Here is a 23045-nt window from a genome sequence, read left to right on the forward strand (position 1 = left end):
AGCAAATTTGAACAGGTTGCTACTTACCCCCCTCATCCAAGTCACTGATGAAGATGTTGAACAGTGCGGGCCTGAGGACCGAGCCCTGCGGAACCCCACTGCCCACATCCCTCCAAGTCGAAAATGACCCATCCACCACTCTCTGGGTGCGGCCTTCCAGCCACTTGGCAACCCATTTGATTGTGTGGGTGTCGGCACCACAGTCCCCCAGTTTCTTAATGAGAACGGGGTGAGAGTCAGTGTTGAAGGCCTTCCGAAAGTCCAGGAAGACTATGTCCACTGCTACCCCTGCATCTAAGGATTTGGTGATCTGATCGTGGAAGGCCACCAGGTTGGTCTGACAGGACCTGCTACTAATGAACCCGTGTTGATTGCCCCTAAGCATAATCTCCCCTGCTGGCCCCTCGTGGATATGCGCCAGAATAATTTTCTCAAAAAGCTTGCCCAGGATCGAGGTAAGACTAACTAGCCTATAGTTTCCCGGGTCCTCCTTCCTCCCCTTTTTGAAGATGGGTGGAGATCATCTGGACCAGCTGATTTGAATACATCCAGTCCCTCCAGAAATTCCCTAACTAATTCCTCACTAACCCTTGGCCTAGGTGCGCCTTCCCTGGGATATAAGGGGGCCCAGAGAGGGGGTGACTGTTCTGGTCCCTGCTCAGGAAAATGGAGGCAAAGAAATCGTTAAATATGTTGGCTTTGTCATCTGATGTGACCACCAAATTTCCTAGCGTGTTCTGCAGGGGCCCAACATTACCCGGAACCTTCTTTTTGCCCCCTATGTATTTAAAAAAGGATTTCTTGTTGTCCTTGATACAGGAAGCTAGTCTCAGTTCCATCTCTGCCTTGGCCTTTCTAGTCAGTATGCTCCTGGGCCAGCAGTAGTATATAGGCTCACTGCCCTTCAATGTAAATGTGACAGGTGGGCGGGACCAGAATTCCCACCCCCTTTAGCCCCACCCATTTCCCCTTGCATGGTGCATGACATCACGAGCCCCGCCCCCAACCCCAGTCATGTGGTATGTGACATGACATCAGCAACTCCGCCCCCACACACAGTCACATGGTATGTGGCATCAGCAACCCTACCCCAACCTCCAGTCACGTGGTGTGTGACACAAGCACCACATGGTCCATGACATCAGAAGGACAGCCCATGCAGACCCCCAAAACCCAGGTCCTCAGGCTGCAAGAACCTCCTTAGATCATGTGGTGTAGTTATGGCCTATCGGGTCCCAGGCTGATCTAGCCCCCCGCCAGAGCACAGGCGTGGTCTATGGGGTGGCAGGGGGGTGGTGTGACCCCTCTAACAACCCGCTCCATCACCCCCAATCAAACTTTGGCAGAGGTTTCAGAGGCCTCAGACCTCCCAAGAATGAAACTGAGCCAATTGGAATGAGTAGAGGGGGTGGGATATGGGCAGCAACCCCACCAGGTCTGCTTTCCCAAATGACCCTTCTGTTTATCTGAGACTGTGCTAAGGCAAGCAGGGGCAGATATGGATTCTTCCACAACACCTGTAGGCCCACTCACTACACCCCAAAGACGGCCTTATAGAAAGCGTTAGCGTAGAAATAGTTTTGAGGAGGAGACACAGCCCCTTGCCCAAAGACTCTTTGAGATGCCTGACCCTGTTCAGGAAGATCCAATGAATAGGCAAATGGAGGAGGCCCAGACCCTCGAAGCAGACGTTGAGAATTTGGAAGAGGGTATCTTTGTGCCAGATCCTGCATGCAAAGCAGAGGTCATCACAGAGGAGAGACCAGTAAGAGACTTGAAGCATGTTTGTGGGGGCACTTGGGTTTTCAGGATATTGGTGTGGGTTCACTCCATGGCACATGTATGTTTGGAAGTAGCTAAGGACTGATTAAACAGGAGCTAATTAAGTCCTTTATTTGAACTTATTTGCAGTTAGATGAAGCCTTTTTAATGACTCTACACCCATTGGGCTTCGATCATCCGGTCACATGCCGTCCGGCTTTGGATGTGTAGGGCTGTCCATCGCTCCATCCCTGTGATCTTGCTGTATGGACATCCTGCCCTGGGGTAGTCTCTTCCCCAATCTCACCTGCCATGACTTTGTTTGTTCCTTCAGTGTAGGGGTCTGACTACTGGGGCACGCATGCGTCTGGGATCTCTGGACAGCAGTCTTCCGTGAGGCTCCAACCTCCCCTACACCGAGCCCTGATACCCAGTCTCGATGAGTCGCTGATGTCTCTCGGCCTGACCCTCACCTATTGGTGTTCTGGGGTCTCCTGGGGAGAAGTATTAAGTCAAACCCAACCCCCAAATTCTGAGTTATACCTTTATGGGTCTACATGGTTGCCCCAATTCCCTCTAAGGCAAAACCCTTCTTCTGATTGAGCCAACCCTAGGGCTCTATGTGAAAGACCTTCCAACCCCTCTGAAAGTGGGAAACAGAAAGAAATAAAAGAAGAAACACTATTAATACCAGTAAGCTCCTGAATACACAAAATGGGCTGGCCTAGCCCTGAGAATTTCTAGCTGGCCCTGTCCTGAGTACACATATGTCTCATGATTATCACATTCTCCCTTCCATACTGCGGACCCCCTGCATGTTAGCTGGACCTTTGGTGGTCCCTCTAGTTCCTCCTATTCTGCTTCCCCCACCGGGCAGCTCTATGCAGTTGGAGCTTGTCTTCTGCAGCCCCTCCTGCTGCTTAGGCTCTCCATTTCCCACCTGGGTTTGCTCCTGGAGCCTTTCTGAACCTGCACCAATCCCACCTAGCTCAACGCCTCGAGTTCTGTCACTCTCTCCTCTTCTTCGGGGCAATCTCTGTTGCCCCCTCCTTCCTCCTGATTCCTTGGATCCTCTCCTTCGAATCCTTCGTCTGAGTGAGATGCATCTGCCTCCTCTCTCTCTGTGCCATTGCTGGTGTCTTCCCTATGATGGGCTCCAAGGCAGACTTCTGCCTCATGAGAGGCAGTCCTGCCTCCTCTTACCCCTAACTGGGGTTCCAGGGATACCTTCCCTATTGACTCTCCTTCTGGTCTTCCTCTCCCTGCTCCTTCACCCACACCACCTCTTATGCTCCTGTGCTGGCTCCTCCCGCTTCTCTCCACAGCTGGCTGCAGTTTTAAAACAACAAGCCGCGTGGGTCCTGCCGCCACTTCCAGTTTCGCCACAGAGCTGGATTCAGGTAAGGGATTCTCCATTTTTTTCTCTCTCTCCTTGCCTTCCCTGTTATGTTCTGGCCCCCAGAGTCCTCCCTTGGCCCCTCGGGGTCTGTCCCCTGTATCCTCCCTGTGACGGACTCCAGAAAACCTACTCACCAGTACACAAGAAGGAGGTGTATGCTTTTGCGGAGATCAAAGACTGGATGAGCCTGAAGAGTTCAGAAGACATCTAGGCTTTGAATCAACACAAATGATTACATCACGCTAACGTAAAGTCTTTATGAAGTCTCTTGTTCATGTTTCCTTTTATGCCATAATGAAATACTGCTTGAGGAAGAGACTTTTTGACCTATGCCGGGGGTACACATTTGACCAGGGGGGTCCAGAAGCCCACAAATGTCTTACTTGGTTAGATGAAGACATAAACCAAATAATTCAGGAACTTTGCCAGGAAATATGTCTTGATAGCATTTTCAATGCTGTTATAATCATTGGATTTGCCAGGAACATTCTCAGAATTAAACATTTAATTCAGGTTAGAGAGGTTCTAAACATTGTGTATTCTGCAGAAGATCCTAATGCTGCCTTTCAGGATTTGATCACCGAGGAAGATAAAACACTCATACCCCATATTGAAAGCTTAATTGGTACTAGAGATTATAAAATCCTGCTTAAGAGAAGGGCTTAGCAAAAACTGTTTAAAATGGGGTGGGGGGTTATATCTTTTGCTGATCTTGGTGGGAGGGTGGGGGACGTGAGGTTCTAAAGCACATCAGTTTTCTACAGCTAACGTAGATTAGCATTTGCTTTAGTGTCTTGGATCTCTAATCACATACATATAGGGTTTTTTGTAAAGATAAATCCAGTGAGACTTAATGACCACTAGAAATGATAAAAAAAACCTTCTGAGGAGAAGGGACAACAAAATAAACTAGTAAATATTGTAAAAGTTTTGATGGAAATAAAGACTAAATTTAAAAATATATATTCTCACAGCTTTTGTTGTATGTTATAAAGATAAACCAGACCACAAAAAAAAAAAGACCATTGTGTTCAGAGCTCTTCTTGTTTTAAAACTAAAGGAGTTATCTTTTACCAAAAGGCCAGCTGTAAAGATAAGGCCGACTAGGCTTAATGGTTACAGGAAATGATAAAAAACACTTCTTAGAACAGAACAGAAGGGTATGATTCCTCAGAGGAAAACAAGCCACATACCTCTGAGAAAACCCTATGTAAAAAAACAAGGATTCATACCCCCAAAACAAGTGATCTGGACCCCTTGAATAAGAAACCCAGGACTGATTACTTACACAATTTAGGGAAAGAGGAGAGTTTTTCTCCTTTTTTGAAAGATCATGATTATTGTGAAAAAAAGAGGTTGGATTTTCAGGGTGGGTGTAACCGCCTTGTCTTGAAAGATAATGATTATCGTGAAAAATAGAGGGTGGGTTTTCAGGGTGGGTATAATAAACAACTTGTCTTGAAAGATCATGATTATTGTCAAAAAAAGAGGGATGTTTGGGGTGGTACTGGTAGGCGTATACATCTCAGAAAGAGTGTGCAGAGCACTTTGAAAGATCATGATTACCATGAAAAAAGAAGAGAGGGTTTGGGGTGATACTGGCAGACATATACATCTCAGAAAGAGTGTGCAGAGCACCTTGAAAGATCATGATTACTACCAGAGCAAAAGGGTAAATTTTACTCAGAGAGGAGGTAGTCTGTGTAACTCAGACAGCAGGCGTGGTCTGTATCATAAGAGGTGGAGCCATGGTAAACGCAGGGGTAAGAATGGGTGGCAAACCAGCAAGTGGCTCACGGGGTGAAAAGTGAGGGCCTGGTTAAAGAGGAGCGTGGGGAAGGCTAAACACTGGTTGAGGAAAAAAAAAAAAAGAGGTCCCCTAGGGATCCCTGAAACACTTCTCCTCCTTCCAGTCCTGATCCTTCACCAGAACCCCCGGAGCCAGAGAGAGGGGGTGGAGAATATGGTTTAGGAAGCCCGTTAGAGGGTCCCTCAAATGTTCCCAGACCACCCCCACCACCAAGACCTGGAGGGTCAGAGGGTTGGGATAACAAATCTGGTGTAGAAGACAGTTTAGAGGATCCCACAAGCATCCCCAGGTCTCCTGAGTCATCAGAGGATGTTTTACCGGATGTACATATGGTGTGGGTTTGGTGGCACGAGGTACACTGAGGATTTCTGCTTTGTGAATTTGGAGTGTGTGCCATTACACGTGGCATACGAAACCATAACCCGAGGGGTGGAAGAAATTGTAGCAGAACTCCAATAGAGATTCACAGGCAATGACTATGCACAGTTACATATTCAGGTAGGTAGCATGGCACGTTTTATACTCACGAGCTATTAATTTAAACAATTTGACCCCAGAGCTGTTTTTAGAGTGGTTCAGTAATCTGTTACAAAGCCAGAGAGAAATACTGCTTGATTAGACGTTTCGGCTGGTTGTGGTCATTGTGAAAGGCTGGGGAGGTGGAAGCCATAGAGTTATAAGCTTTATCCCCTATTCCCAGATGATTACTAAAAAGAGGAAGTATTTAATTGACTTGAATACCTATGATACTAACCTGTGTTTTGCAGGCAGTCTATTGGCTGTTACAAAATGTAGAGAGGCCAGAGATGTCGAGCTGCTAGATGGTGCCAAAGAACTGCATAGGAAATTAGGTCTGTCTATATATCAAAAGTTTATACTCCATCAAACACCCTTGTTTGAAGACCTTGAACAGGTTAACATTCACATAGTGATGCATAAGGAAAAAACACAGGACCCACCCAGATACCCCAACACCTGTTTTCTTCTGCTACATGGTGAACATTATTTTGGTATTTTGGATGTGAAAAAGGTGTTTGGCATGAGAAATTATTGCAATCTTTGTCAGATATTGTACAGCCATAGCCACACGTGCAGGTTCCGATGTCGTCTTTGCCTGAGCACAAACTGCTCTGAAAAGGTGGGCAGGACACAGAGGTGCCCTACTTGTAAGCTGTTCTGTCATTCCTAAGTGTGTTCAGAAAGGCATGTGGCCCTGGCCTCTGAAAAACAGATTGAATGTCTGACTAAAACTCTGCACAATGAGTGTAAATCTTACGTGGACAAAAAGCACGAGTGCAAAGGGTGGCAGTGCAAAGAGTGTTATGAGAAAATCACAGATGTAAACAAACACTGGTGCTTTATGCGTCAGATTAAAGAGCCTGAAGAAGGTGAGGGGTACATTTTTTTATGATTTTGACTGTGTGCAGGAGACGGGGATGCATGTGCCCAACTACATTTTTGCAATGGAGCTAAAGACAGGGGAAAAAAACCTGCAGAAAGCTGCAGGCAAAACCCCCAAAAAGGCTTGTAAAGTTAAGCCCAAAAAGCCAGAAAGCACTTGGGAGTTTAAGGGCGAAGAGTGCCTGTTTGATTTTATTAAGGTCTTTATGGATAAAAAGTTCAAGGACTACACCTTCATAGCTCACAATGCCAAAGGCTACAATGGTTACTTCATTGTCAGCCAGTTATTGAAGGAAAAATGGGCATGAAACTAATCACTCAGGGTGGTAAACTCATGTGTATTGAAGTGACCAGGCTAGGCATCCATTTCATAGATTCTTTAAAATTTTTGCAGGCTTCCACAGGCGATGGGGTTTGAAGGATGCAAAGGTTATTTCCCACATTTTTTTAACACAGCAGAAAACCAAAATTATGTGGGGCCTCTCCCAAAGATGGAGTATTACAGCGTTGAAAATATGATGTCTGGTGAGAAAGGACAGTTTTTAGAATGGTATCAGAACAACCGCAATAAGACCTTTGACATGCAAAAGGAGCTGGCCTATTATTGCCAGCAGGACGTAAAAATTTTGAAAGAGGCCTGCTGCCTCTACAGGGATGAGATTATGAAAATGACACGGTGGGTAGACGGAGTGAAAGTAGATGGTGAACTCCAAAATGTAGTTGTCCCGGGGCAAGGGGAGGACCTGGACCCCGACGGGTCAAGGAGGGACTCTGGGGGACAACACGCCCCAGGGAAAACGTAAGAGGAAGAAAAGCGAACAAAAACGCCCTACCTGCTGCAGGAACTGTGGCGGGGTGAGAAGCGATGGCGGGACCTGTGCGGCTCGTTAGCCGCGGTTTTTTTAAAGTGATAGCAGCTGGAGTGAAGGGGGAGGAGAGCCGGCCCGGAAGTATAAGAAGGGGAGAGAGCAAGACGGAAGGGGAGGAGAGGTGGAGGAAGGGTGAAGAGAAGGTAGCTCCCGGGATACGTTCTCGCATAGAGAGGGCTGGCCACAGAAGGCAACATCAGCACACTGTCGAGGCTGGGTAAAATCGTAATAGTGTATTTGTTCTCCGGGTTTGGTTTGGTAATGTAGACAGATGGCATTAGTTCTCCCCCCAAAAAGAGCATCCCTAGGCACCAGTGGAGAAGGCAGTGGGGTTCTGTTTAAATCCATTTCTAACAGAGCCCTCCACTCGTGCTCCCAAATGGTCCTAACGGTAAACCCCTCTCTCTTGAGATAATCGGTCTTGTGCAATGCCTGATAATTCAGAAACCCAAAAGTGGTCCCTGTCAATGGGTTCTGATCTTTCTCATTGTAGCAAGTGACACAACTGTGGAAAAAGCATCTGTTAAATTCAAATGTCATAGGTTCCCCATCAATGTTGGTATAGCCGTCTAAAAAATAGGGAACTACCTGAAATTCCCCACCCTGTAAAGCATGTTGAATTTGAATATTTTCTTTCTCCAAAATGTACATTAGCCACTGAATAGATGGGGTTGAAAACCCCTTTTTCTGTCTGTGATGATTGTTCGGGGGGAGAAGTGCTATGGTCTGCAGTTCCAAAAACATAAACCTGTACATGGTCATGCAGACAGAGGCCAGCGTGTTGTATTGGAAAGGATCTATGCAGCGTACTACTGTACCCACTGGGCCTCGATCATCTGGTCCCTTGCTGCTCGGCTCTGGACCTTGATGATGGTCTTCCACTCCGTCTCAGAGGTAATAGGGCCGCGAGCTCTCACCTCGGGCAGCCTTATCCCCTCCTAATCCCGCCTGCCACGACTTTGATGATTTGATCAGGGGTGGAGGGGTTCAGCCGTCCGGGTTCAGTTATCTCAGGCCGAGGGGTGATGATCTTCACGAGGCTCCAACCTCCCCTGTACCTCGCCCTGAAATCATTCATGACAATTTCCAACCTCTGGCAAGCTATTTTGGAATAGCCAGGGTGAAGTTGTACCCACCACAAAACCCTTTTCTTCCTGTGCTATCCACCAGGGTGAATGGGAAACTTATGTTCATGCTGTGCTGCCTCTGCGCGGAAACAAGACAGCAAAAGTGCAACCACACTGACGAAGAGAGGGCCCTCCTGGGTACATGGTGCACACCAGAATTGAATAAAGCTATTGCCAAGGGGTACAGAGTAGCTCAATTCCATGAAGTCTGGCATTTCAAAGTCAACTTTGAAACCTTGAGAGATCTTGCTCTAGATTAAGGGGCAAACCCTGCTGTGGATACCCCTAAAACAATTGTGATACAACCGCGCTCTATTGTCAGGAACAAAAGCAAGTGGACGACAGAAACCAAAACCTTGAGAAAAACGCAGAATGTCGTTTATGACAAAAGACTTCTCACAGAAAACTTTAACAACATCCCCTATGGTTTTTAAAGATGGATATGTGTTGGAAGCACCCCCTTTCTGTGATTTTGGCAGGCCTTAGCAACTGTGGTAAAAGTTACATTATAAAAAACCTTTTGGATCACACTAATAAAATGTTGTCTGTTATGCCTGAGAATATCGTGTGGTGCTATAGCTGTTGTTTAAAGAACTGCTTTGTAAATATCCTTTTATCAAGTTTGTGAAAGGACGACTGTTTGTTTCCTCCTAATAAAATAAATATGGTTGTAGTAGATGATTTGATGGACTCTGCCTGTGACAGCGGCAAAACTGAGAAAGCCTTTACCAAGTACGTGCACCATCGGAATCTTAGCATTATGTATATAGTTCAAAATGTTTTCTGTCAAGGGAAAAGGAGCTGCACCATTGCCCTTAACACAAAATACATGGTTTTGTTTAAGCTACAGATAGTGTCTCTGGTGCAGCAGATATACCTAGGTAAGGCCCAGTTCTTTCTAGAAGCTTTTGAGGATGCCACTAAAACACCTTACGGGTATCTGGTGGTTGATTTAAATGCTTCTACCCCGGATGCTTTTGGATTAAGAACAGAGCTTTTCCTCCCGACCAACTGGCTGCTTACACTTTTAAAAAAACAGCAGATGGGAATAAAAAGAGATGATGTAGCAGCAGCCTCTTCTTAGCTCTCGAGACAGTGGAAGGGGAACATGTCTAGCCAGCCATGTAAAAAGAAATTTGGCTCTCTTAAAACTGCTTCTTCAATCCACCCCACAGCAGAGAAAAGCTATATTCTTCTCAGCCTCTGATGATTTAGTAGCGACCATTTCAGAAATTGCTCTGAACACCTTAAAAGCAAACATCCCTTTGACACCACATCAAATTTGCATGCTGAAAAAGAGATGTGGGATCATAAAAAACCTAAGTAACAAAAGATTACCTCTTAAAAAAAGGAACAGCTGGTGAAACAGTCTGGGGGATTTATCGGACTTCTGCTAAGTTTTGCTCTTCCTCCGATTACGGGACTTTTGGCTAGCTGGTGATGGAGCACGCAAAAAAAATGTACCTGGTGCCCAAACTCAAGCTGGAACAATTAAGGGCTCCCCCACTGCCTCAGGAAAATATCAGAACCAAGGCAACCCACTTATTGGATGTTGAAATGAGGGATATTCTCCAAAGACCGGGTTTAGCAGAATATGATAAGGCTAAACTGTATGCATCTGTGCTTCAGAAATACCTGACCTACGTAAAGCAGGGTGATCTGGACAGAGGGAAATTAACCCTATTTCTGCTGGAACAGACCCCCCTAGAAGCCAGGTACCCCCTAGAAACCCCCACAAAACCTGACACAGTTGTTCAGGAAGTATTGGATAACGTTCATGCCCGATACTAAAATACTAAAAGTAGGAAAAATACTAAAGTACTGCTCACTAAGCTGAGCCAGCACAAGGATATTTCTTCTTGTGATGATTAAGGGGGTTTTGTCTATGAAGGGATGCTCGTCAAGGGGTCTAACATGCTCAACTCGGTCCGGAGAACCCTTCAGACTCACGCTGGGACTACTAAACGCCTGCCTAAAGGCTGGGACATCTTTATGAAAGCCATGGCTGAGTTGAATGTACCATCTTCTGTTATGGGCAATGTTGTGAATTGTAATCATCTGGAACGCCTGAAAGTATCTGACTCAGACCAAGAAACACCAACAATACCACTTAAGAAGCGAAAAACTGTCTCTAAAAGCCATTGGCTCTCCATGTAAAGTTTTACGCTTTGAAATAAACTATTCTATACTGCTATAAAGTTTTTGTCTACAAAGGATTTTTTTAATGAAAACATGTACACACATTTAAATAACAACAGGTTTATTTACACAACATCAGCTGAGTGTTTTATTTAGACAACATTCATGGAGGTCATAGCAAGAAATATATGTCTGGGCGTGTCGAAACATGTTTTGAGCAGGCCCAGCAACAGGGAAATTTTTATATTTACTTTTTACAAAATGCATCACCACCCTATCATTTTGTGCTAAATCATAGGAATAATACAATTTTAAAATCTGTTCAAACAATAGCCCCTTGCTACGGTGGTGCAGGAAAAACACACAATGGTATCCGCAGGCGGCAGACTGGGGGTCTTCTAACTGTTTCATCGAAAAACAGTGTTGGTAGCGTTCTTGTTTAAAAACAACATAATGCTTTGAGGAAAGAGAGGGCTGTTTGGGGGATGACCGTACAAGTTGAAAAATTCTCTGCTGTTCCGATCCTCCAACTAAACAGCCAACCAGTGTTCTCTGGGTTGGTTATGCGGGTGCATGTTGACCACCAAGCTCAGGGCCCTTTTAGACAGTCGAGTCTTAGAAAGCCAGTCACAGGGGAAAACATCTAAGAAAGTTTCTTTGGCTTAAGGGTTTGAGGATAAAGCCCTGATGAGCTATTCAGTGTCCATCTTCACATATAGTCAAAGAGGACATTTCTCCTCTGATTTATTTCTGTGATGTTGTCAAAGACCCTGTACATGATCATGTTAACCGTGGTGGGCAAAGCGTGTTTCTGCTCTCAAGTTCCTGGTTTTAATCAGCGAATAATGATCAGCACACTCCTGGTCAGGGGACAGGTCAAAGGCAAATAAGGTATACCCCGGAGCTAACTCCTCATGGTTGATTGTCAGGGCCCAGTCTTTCATATGTTTACCAGCTGTCTGTACCTTCTGCATGTATTCTCTCACACAGCTGCCGTTCTCAATATCTGGTTGTAGGGGCGTTGTCGGGGTTTGTTCTCCATTGACGTAGAGGACCACAAAATTAATATTGTAATGTTTGAAGTTAAAGGGGTTCTTAGCATAATTCTCACTAAAGGCATCGTTATCCATGAACCCAATGACGATGACTTTGGGCAACTGCTCCAGAAACAGATTCTCCTGGTTGCTGACGCGGCTGCCAGCAGGAAAGCGAAACACTTTCATACCCACGCGATCTACGGGGTATTTAGCATAGGCCGTAAGCAAGGCCTCCGCATGACCCAGTCGGATGCCTGGTGCTACCTTCACCTTTTTTCAAAAAAAGTGAGGCAGATGTGATTTTTAGTCTACAGGTGCCAGCCGATGCAGTACCCATCAAGCAGAAGGCATCTTTGCTGCGTGTCAGCTTAATTTTCACATCCACGCCATTCAGCAACAGTTTTTCTTGAAAAAACAAATCGCTACGGAGATGACCAAGCAACTCTATCTTTTTGCTCCAATCTGTCAGGTTTGCCCATCTCCAAAACCCCTGATTATCGCCATCCCGCACAACCATTTTATGATGGCCGGGGGTATCTTTGTAAAACAGGCCGGCAGAAAATTGTGTGGCGAGGGTGTCACCTCTGTAGTTGAGAACTGATTTGATGAAAGCTCGTTAGGGGTAACAGTTGTTGCTCTGACTTATCAGATGGTCTCCCAGAGTGACATCCAGCTGGCTGAAGACAGAGGCTAGTGGGTAATTCACCAAACCCACCACTGCCCCGGCATCAAGATCAGTTTCAATCGCCTTTTACAATCTTGCAGCAAAGGTACAGCAGCGTATTGTTCAAATCCATGTAATCTTCACCATTCCCAGCTATGAAAAGGTCGGGGGGCTGGACTCAATAATAGCCGAGAGCAGGGGATCTCAACTTACAGACTTTTCTCAATGCAGGTCTGCGTAGGGGCTATTTGAAATGCATCCAGTTCAGATTTGGCACATTCTTCAGCCCTGCAGTGAACAAAGGCCACGGCGGTTAAAAAATATTTCTGTTTCCTCCAGGAGAGCGCCCCTTCTTTCTCCCAGGCTGCTTCTTGGTTTTTCGTGTCTGGCTGCACCATTGGCTTACCTTCTTCTTCTTAAGGGGTTGAGGAGGTCCTGCACGTCCGGAGCCTGTTGCGCCTCTCTTTCTTTTAAGGCTCTTTCTTTGAATATACATGAGACCGGACTCCTCCAGCTTTGCCGGCTTAACCACCTTATCAAGGACAGCTCAGGAGACATGACCAATCACATCTTTGGCTATGTTTTGTACCGCATTTTCAGCATGGGGCTTAATACTCTCCAGACCCCTTCTCAAAAGTGGAACAGCTTTTCTAAAGAGGCTGTAAATTATGCCTCCCACACCACCCCCATACATCATGGGCACCCCCTGATATCCAGGAAGACCATACCCAGCCTGGACTTTGTAATAATTTCTGTACAAATTAGAGTCCCCATAGTTTTCTACCATCACCATCATGCTTTTACTTATTTTAAAATCTCAAAGTCTTTCGGGGGCATAGGTGAACCTTACCGATCACTTTACCAAAGCAAAATGAGATGTGTTTGTTCTGATCTGTCTTTATTTCAATGCTGATTGTGTCAATGTCTTGCTGGCTGATGGGGACATAATACAGGTTGTCATATGTTATGGTGACAAACTCGTTGTTGCTGCCCTGGATAGGGATGCAGCATAGCAAAGGTACCGAAAACTCCCCAACAAGCTGATGTTCTACAATGTCCATGTAGATATACAGCGAATTGAACCCACTGGTGATATCAGCAGGGAAGGATGTTTTTTAGCAGAGACTCCGGGTAGCATTCCCAAAATATAGGCTAGCTCACCATGCATATAAAAGCCAAAAGAGTTATCTTTGGATTTAAGTCTCACTTTCCTGAATGCTCGGTCATAGTGCATAACTAGTTCAGGGGGAGCAGGATTGGTGGTAATTGTATTGTTTATAAGATCCAGTAATTCTGTGATGGTTGTATAATACCCCTGAGGCAGTCTGTACCCCCATTTTTTAGTCCCAGAAATGATTTTGAAAGGTGTGTCTTTGTGATGTTGTTCCAGCTGTGCGGGTATTGTATTTCTACTAACCCTATCTCCCAGTTCCCCAGCAGATCCAGAGGTTTAACAAGCTGTATGGTAAAGCTGGAGCTGGTGTTCTGCGGAAAAATGCTGGCGCATGCGTTGCTGGGCAAAGTAATGTAAAAGTCGCCATCACACATCTCAGTCTTCTGTCTGAGGTACCCCTATATGTTACAAACTTGGTTGGCTTCCACCCAGCTCTTAAATTTAGACGGCCACCCCAGCCATTTCACCAACAACTGCTTCTTTCTTCCCTTTCCTTTCATTGCTAGAACTTTTTCAACCCTGTAAACTCTGTCCTATTTGGGGTTCACTTTTTGTAGTTCTTCAGGGTAGAAAGAACCCTCAATAGTTTTGTCTTTGTAATCTTTTAGGCGGTATATAGGTGTCTGCACACATCTAAGGACTTCATCCACTATGAAAATCTCATTGGTGAATGTTTGTTCATAACCTTTTTCAAACCTCCCTTTGGTCCTAGACACTCCCACGTGGTCTCCTTTTCTAAACATGGGTGCTGCTGGTTTTATTTTGAAATAGTCCCTGTACACACAGTTTTTCATACCCTTTGAGAGTTTGAGAAGTTCTTGTCATCAGGCCTGGTGCAGATAGTTTTGTGAAAACTGTGGTTGTAGCTCTTTATAAACTCTGGTAACACATCAATGTAGCAAAAAGTGTTGCGGGCTATAAAATACTTCCACATCTTTGATTTTAATGTTCTGCTAAACCTCTGTATCACAGCCACTTTCACTTCATTATTTGTCATGAAATGGTAAATATTATACTGTTTTAACAGCTTGCTTAAAGAATTGTTTTAAAATTCTTTTCCCTGATCAGTCTGTAATTTTCGAGGTAGACGGCCCTCTGTAAAAATGATTTTAAAGGGCTGAGCTATTTCACCCCCTGACTTACCTTTTAGACCCATGGCCCAGGCATACTTTGATAATAAGCCTATTGCTGTTAAGATTAACTTAACCCCACCATTGTGCTTGGAAAACTGCTGCATATGCACCAAATCTGCCTGCCATTGCACATCAATATCTGAAACAACAGTTTTGTTTCTTTTAAAGCATCTTGTTGCTGGTTTGTATAGGGTGTAAGCTTCCTGATCTGAATGCCAAGCGGCCACCCCACTTTTGTTCAGAACCTTATTCTGCCTTTTGGTGGCTTCAAAAAGCGTGTTCACCCCACCAAAACTGCCAGCTTCACCAGGAGAGTAATAAACTTCCTTTAACATAGCCTCCTGTGTAGACATGTCTGGTAACCGCTTCCCCCAACACCCCTCCCCCACAGTAACACCTGTGTGATGCATTCAAACTCAATGAGGACAAATTTAAACAATGGCACAAAGATACGCTCTTCCAAATTCTCAACGTCTGCTTCGATGGTCTGGGCCTCCTCCATTTGCCTGTTCATTGGATCTTTCTGAACAGGGTCAGCATCTCAAAGAGCCTTTGGGCAAGGGGCTGTGTCTCCTCTTCAAAACTATTTCTACGGTAACGCTTTCTATAAGGCCATCTTGGGGTTGTAGTGAGTGGGCCTACAGGTGTTGTGAAAGAATCCATATCCACCCCTGCTTTTCTTAGCACGGTCTCAGATAAACAGAGGGGTCATTTGGGAAAGCAGATAGACCTGGTGGAGTTGTCGCCCAAATCCCACCCCCTCTACTCATTCCAATTGGTTCAGCATTGTTCTTGGGAGGTCTGAGGCCTCTGAAACCTCTGCCAATTGGTTGGGGGTGTGGGGCGGGTTGTTAGACAGGTGACACCACCTCCCTGCCACCCCATAGGCCACGCCTGTGCTCCGGCGGGGGGCTAGATCAGTCTGGGACCTGATAGGCCATAACTACACCACATGATCTAGGGCAGTTCTTGCAGCCTGAGGGGTTGGGCTTTGGGGGTCTGCATGGGCTGTCCTTCTGATGTCATGGACCATGTGGTGTTGGTATCACACACCACGTGACTGGGGGTTGGGGCGGAGTTGCCAATGTCACGCATCACATGACTGGGGGTTGAGGCGGGATTGCTGATGCCACATACCACATGACTGTGGGGGCGGAGTTGCTGATGTAACACACCACATGACTGGAGGTGGGTGCGAAGTTGCTGATGTCACATACCACGTGACTGTGTGTTGGGTTGGAGTTGCTGATGTAACACACCACATGACTGAGGGTGGGGGCGGAGTTGCTGATGTCACACACCACATGACTGGGTGGGGGTGGAGTTGCTGATGTCACATACCATGTGACTGGGGTCAGGGGGCGGGGCTGGTGACATCACACCATACCAGGGGAAAGGGGTGGGGCTAAAGGTACAGGACTTCTGGTCCCACCCACCTGTCACACTTGCATTGAAGGGCAGTGAGCCTATATACTACTGCCAATGGTGATGCATAAGGGGCTCATAGGGGTGCACATGCACCCCCTGAGAGCATTGGTGCACCCCCTGACAGAATGCGATCCCTACTTAGGTGATGGGTAGGGGGGAGGCAGGAGCGCCAGTGCCTCCCCGTGAGCACTGACCAGAAAGTAGCAGTGACACAGCCACTTCCCAGTTGGTGCGATCAGCTGCAGGGGGACCCCCTCCCCCACTGGTGAGATAGGCCATGGGGGGGGCACATGTCCCCCCCCCGACTAAGGTGGCACCAGTCGCCCAACCCCTGAACTATAAAAAAGAAAAAGTTAATGGAGAGTTAGCCTTGTTACCTATGGGCTCCACATCTCTGAGTCCCCACTTTTGGTTGTGTGGAAGAAATCAAACTTCGCATTGTGTTTGGTATTAGAATTCACAGACTCAGTCTGAGTTTATTCGTGACTATACCATATGATCGTAGGGAGGAGATCTAAACAGAACTCCCCCCCTCTACAAGTTAACATACCTTTTTATACTTCATATTGTGAAAACAGACATGATTTAAACAAAGCATCCTTGAAAAGAAAGTCAGGGGTTAATCATAACAGTTGCTTGCTCAGCAACACCTTTTGTTTTGAGAACTGTTATCATCTTTTTGTTTTTAGGAAAGGAAGAACATTTGTTCCAAAAGAACTGTCATAATAAGCAGAAGAGTTTTTCGTATCTTAAAACATTTTAAAATACGGAGCAAGACCATTTTTTTTCTTCACTCTTTTTTCTTGGTTAAGTTAGAGGTCTGGATTGATCTACTTCAACAGTTGCTGTCACTTGTAGGGCTGCTACAGCTTTGCTTGGAGCCTTAGTTTCATAGGTCGTAGGGTCGGAAGGGACCTGAGCAGATCATCAAGTCCGACCCCCTGCCATGGGCAGGAAAGAATGCTGGGGTCAAACAACCCTGGCTAGGTGATTATCTAGCCTCCTTCAGAAGACCCCCAGGGTAGGAGCAAGTACCACTTCCCTTGGAATTTGGTTCCAGATCCTAGCCACCCTGACTGTGAAGTACTGCTTCCTGATGTCTAGCTTGAACCTACTCTCAATCAACCTGTGGCAATTATTCCTAGTTACTCCTGGTAGTGCTCAGGGGAACCGGGACTCTCCCGTTCCGAGCAGGTCCCCCCAGTAAGTTTATAGATGGCCACCAGATCCCCTGCTGCAGGGTGCTGCAAGGTCCACTCTGGGGTGCCATGAGGGTAGGCACCATGTAAAACTGCCCCTGTGGCACCTCCACATTAGGGCTCTCTAATCATGCAGTTCTTTCTGATACATTGCCTCCCTCCCCAGTGCTCTTCCTGGAAAACAAGCATGGGTAGAACTGTCTCATTGCTTCTGTTTCCAAGAAAAGTATTGGGGGTGCCAGATCAGAAAGAACTACACAGCATGAGGCAGCCCTGCCTGCTATAGGAAGCCAATGCAGGAAGAGAGTGAAGAGTCTTTTCCAGGCTAGATTTGTAGCAGAGGCTAGATTCATTGCAGTTGCATAGCCCTTTCCAGCAACAGAGCCCAGCTGAGTAGCACTTGGGTAAGCTGGTGCAGCACCAACTGTTGTTCTAACCCATGGGTGGTGCCTCATTCAAAAAAGTGGTTGTGGTGGGGTGCCTAAACCCTGAAAAGGTTGAGAAACGCTGGAGGAAGCCCACCCTCCTACGGAAACTGAAGGCTTTGGTGCAAAAGTGATTGCAGTAATTAAAATAAGATGTTCAAGTATTCCTGTTTTGACTGCTTCTGATGTGTGCTAAAATATTTCCACTGTGATTCATTACAAACTGATCAGCACGTAGGAAAAACCTGGATTGTGCTGTTTTAAAACAACATTCTCTTATAATACCCACTAGGGATCCCCTACACTTTCCTTGGAAAAAGCCGTAATGTGTTTCTAAATTTAAGCAATTTAAATAATTCATCATTATCAGTAATAAAAAATATTTTTTTCAGGTATTTTTTGGTTTTTGTCATTTCTTATTTCTGAAGAATCTTATTTTTTTAATGAGGTTTTCTCTAGTAATATACAATTGCTTAATTTCTCTTATTGCATATTTTCATTGGCACAGGTGAGCAAGTGCTGAATGTGCTTCAGCTGCAATATCAGGCTGAAAGAAATCAGGGATGACCTGTCTTAAAAACTGATTCATCTGCACTGATTTCTGGCAATGGGCAAGTTCCCTAATGGAAGTAAAAAAACTACTTGAACATGCCCAAAATGTACATCAGCACACCTACCCATACCTACACCTACACCTACTAATGTGTAGCATAACTACTTTCTGACTTGTCTGGGGAAGCTGAATGCATGTGTAAAATGCAGATTGTGAGAAACACTTGTACTGTCTGAGCTCAATCCAGGATGCAGGACCAGAAGTCCATGAATCCAGCTCACAGACATGAAGTTCCAGAAACTTCAGATGCCCATAATGAGGCAGAGAGTATTTCTCTCTCCTCATGTCTTAAAGACAATTTCTAAAAACCTGGTCACTCAAGAAACGATATGGAACCACGTGCACTTGATAAAAAGCTGGTTCAGACTGTCTTACAGAGTTTGAGTTATGCTGCTGGGACTCCCATATATACATATGTAGGGAACCTAGCTTTTTTTTTGTCAAGCTCCGGCATTGTTTGGTTTATTAGGTACCATTTTCAGTTGTCACTTTTCCTGTCTATTTGAATAATAATATCCAGTGGCCTTGCTAGCTTTAATGTAGCGCTCCTTTCTTAGACACACTCAGCAATAAAAAAAAAACCCATCTGGGATGTAGTGTCTGTGATGTTCACCTTAGGAAACACCTCACATTCTTCATTAGGAGGAGAGGAAATTCTTTCCCCACTTTCCTAATCTGCTGCCTGCAAAAGAAGCAGTGATTTTATTTGCCCTTGTAGATTCCCTAAAATCTGTACAGATTGGAAGTCAAAAGACAAACAGGGTCACTGTCCTGGGCTAGAGACAGACATTACACATAAACTTAAGTGATCAGAAACTGATTTAAACCTGTAACAGAACAGACATTCAGTGCATATAAACCAGTCTGAAAACAGCTGAAACTGGTTTGAGATAAACCTGGCTGAATGTAGTAGTATCACATTTAACTGGTAAAGTGCTGCTTGACCTGGTACTGGCAACTGGAGACAACCTAATCAGCAACCTATCGATGGAAGGGAATCTGGGTGACAGTGACCATGAGCTGATCACCTTCGCCATCTGCCATAAAGCTGGTGAGTCAGTCAGCAATACAGAAGTCCTCAACTTCAGGAAAGCTGACTTTGACAAGCTAAGGAGGCTTGTCAGTGAGGCCCTAAAGGGCCACAACCCAAAGGGGAGGGGAGTTCAAGTTGAGTGGTTGCTCCTCAAGGGAGCAATCCTGGATGTGCAAGCAAAGTCTATCACATCTCAGAGGAAAGGCAGCAAAAGGGCACAACAGCCCCCTCCACTCTCTAGGGAACTAGCAGACCTCCTGCATCTTAAAAGGAAGACCTACAAAGGATGGAGGAATGAAACTACCACCAAGGAGGAATACTCTGCTCTGGTCTGTACCTGCAGAGAACAAACCACGAAAGCGATGGCTGCAACAGAACTCCAGCTAGCTACAAATATGAAGGACAATAAAAAGTCCTTTTTTAGATATGTGGGGAGCCAGAGGAAAAGCAAGGGCAATGCTGGACCCCTGCTAAACCAGATGGGACAACTGACAACCTATGCCCATGAAAAAGCAAACTTGCTTAATGGGTACTTCACATCAGTTTTTCACCAGTACCATGGGACCCCCATGCCCACTGTGGGTCAGGGAGGCCTGGGTGAGGAGGAGGAGGGCCTTACCCTCCTACAAAGCTGACCTTGTGAAGGAACACCTTGAGAGACTGGATACCTTCAAGTCAGTTGGCCCTGACAGTTTACACCCCAGGGTACTCAAGGAGCTGGCAAGCATCATAGCCTAGCCCCTGACACAAATCTTTGAGAACACCTGGCACTTTGGTGAAGTGCCCAAAGATTGGAAGAAGGACAATGTGATGCCTATCTTCAAGAAAGGGAGGAAAGTAGATCTGGCAAACTACAGGCCCATCAGCCTGACCTCTATCCCAGGGAAGGTATTGGAAAAGATTATCAAAGAGGCCATCCTTATCAGACTAGCTGATGGCAATATCCTGAAGGATACCCAGCACAGGTCTGTTGCAAGTAGGTCTTGCTTGACCAATCTCATTTCCTTTTATGGCCAAGTGACCTATCACTTGGACGAGGGAGAAGAGATTGATATCATATATCTTGACTTTAAAAAAGCCTTCGATTTGGTATCCCATGATCACCTCTTGGTAAAACTGGCTAACTATGGCCTTGGCCTTACCATGATCATCTGGGTGGGGAATTGGCTCTGTGGTGGGACCCAGAGGGTGGTGGTTCATGGAAGTCAACCATTGTGGTGCCCTGTGGCCAGTGGGGTCCCTCAAGGCTCTGTCCTGGGACCCATACTGTTCAACATCTTCATCAATGATGTAGACATTGGTGTCAGAAGTGGGCTGGCCAAGTTCGCCGATGACACCAAACTCTGGGGTAAAGCATCTACACCCGAGGACAGGAGGGTGATCTAGGCAGATCTTGACAGGCTCGTGAAATGGGCAGACGAGAACCTGATGGTGTTCAACACTGAAAAATGCAAGGTTCTCCACCTTGGGAGGAAAAACCTGCAGCATGCTTATAGGCTCGGCCGTGCAACACTGGTTAGCACTACAGATGAAAGGGACTTAGGGGTCATGACTGACCACAAGATGAACATGAACCTTCAATGTGATGCTGTGGCTAGTAAAGCAAGCAAAATGCTTGCTTGCATCCATAGATGCTTCTCAAGCAAATCCCAGGACATCATGCTCCCATTGTACTTGGCCTTGGTGAGGCTGCACCTTGAGTACTGTGTCCAGTTTTGGGCTCCACAATTCAAAAAGGATGTGGAGAAGCTTGAAAGAGTCCAGAAGAGAGCCACACGCATGATCAGAGATCAGGAAAACAGACTTTATGATAAGAGGTTGAGAGCTATGGGACTTTTCAGCCTGGAAAAGCACAGGCTCAGGGCAATTTTGGTGGACACCTATAAGTTTATCGGGGTGTTCACCAGAATCTGGGAGAACGTCTGTCACCAGAGCACCCTAAGGGATGACAAGGTTGAACTCTGCCATGACCAATTCATGCTGGACATAAGGAAGAACTTCTTTACTGTCCGAACCCCCAAGGTTTGGAATAGACTGCCGCCGGTGGTGGTTCAAGCACCCACTTTGAATGCCTTCAAGACACATTTGGATGTTTATTTTCCTGGGATCCTATAATCCCTGCTGACTTCCTGCCCCTGGGGCAGGGGGCTGGACTCAATGATCCTTCGGGGTCCCTTCACACCTGAATGTCTATGAAATCTATGATTTGACTCAAACCGGTTTATGCAATGTCTGTCCCAGACCCCTTGCTGTTTTAAGTTAAATCAGAGTCCCTCAGCATCCCAGCATGTTCTCTGGGAAGGGCAGGGCTCTCAGTTCCACAGCAGGACTGGCCCCTCCCCTCTACTCCCTGGGTGAGATTTGCAGCTCCAGCAGAGATTTACAGACACAGCAGGGTCTTCTGGCTTCCTCATGCCCTACACCCACTCACTGCTCAAGCAGAAAATCCCTCCCTCCCTCCCATAGCATGAACCCCAGCCCCAGGGACCCTAGGCATATGGTATGCTAGCTAATGTTGAGAGGTGTCTGTGTGTCTTGCTCTCTAATTTCACTGGAACCAGTAGGCAGACAGAACAGGGATTTTGGAGCTAATCAACAGATCAGCTGGTAAACTGTTTAAGAAGTTTGAACTAATGGAGAGAGACCATTGTTTTGCTAATTGAGTGATAGGAGTCTTTATCAGCTTCTGGCTGGCATGCTTGCCTGTCAGTTTGCTGCAGGCAGTATGACAAAGTATGGAGGGAGATTGAAAAGCTTTGTATTATCAATGGATGCATGCACTGCACACACACCCCTCTCCACCCTTGCCTCAGAGTGCTAGCCCAGGACTGAGGGCTGACAACAGTCCTGCCCAAGAGCAGCCAACAGGGAAAAGCCTGGGAACATGCAGGCAGACATCCCTAATGAGAGAGTCCTGCTGGGGCCTGGCCATGCCCACCTCAGCTCAGCTCAGCTCCCTGCAAAAGGGAAGGGAGGGCTGCCCTAGCACCCCCTGGCTTCTAGCCTGAACCACTGCAGGCATGTGCCTGAATTTCCTCAGTCCAGAGAGAATGTCTGTCCAATTTTCAACAGGCTCAGCCTAGCCAGGTTAGACTAACCTGCAAAGATTAAATCAATTTAGGCTCAGGCTTTTTGAATGTCTGTCCCTAGCCCTGAAGCCATAGTGAGTGGAAGTAGTCTGTCCCATTTTCTGGCTCATGCCCCAGAAAGGATGACTTAAGATCATCAGGTATTTGGTACTGTGTCAGTATTCCATCAGTTCTTTTTTAATTGCCTAATTAACTGGTGCCCTAATATTACCAGCCGATAGGAGGCATTGTGTGTCTGCAGGACAGGCAATGGAGCCGTGACTTGCAGTGCCAGATCAATACTCTGTTTACCTAGAAATTGTTCACAGGTTTTTCAAAAGCCTTGTTTGTTTGCACTCAGAGAAATACCATTGTATGTTTTCTGAAGTGGTCTAACAGAGAATGCAGTGAACTTTGGAGGGGGGAGAACAGGGTGGTTATTTTCCCTTGATTTCAAGTGAAGCAGGATTGGGTCTTTATACTGCACTGTTTACGCTATAAGGTATATTTCTAGCCTGCCCTTGTGTTGTCTCCTAGCAATGAATTAGAGAAATTGCCTGAGCTGGGGAAAATCACATCCCCAGCTGGGTAATCATTAACAGCAGTTACAAATATTTAAAAAGCTTACAGTTTAGGGGGAGGGGGAGAGAGAAGACAGCATATTCAGGGGTGAATTAAGTCAACTAAGGCAGAGGTGGGTAATTATTTTGGGCAGAGGGCCACTTACCCAGTTTTGGCAGGCTGTCAAGGGCCACATGGGTAGCC

The sequence above is a fragment of the Crocodylus porosus genome, unplaced genomic scaffold (assembly GCF_001723895.1).
Source record: "Crocodylus porosus isolate Cpor-Errol unplaced genomic scaffold, CroPor_comp1, whole genome shotgun sequence".
Taxonomy (NCBI): Eukaryota; Metazoa; Chordata; order Crocodylia; family Crocodylidae; genus Crocodylus; species Crocodylus porosus.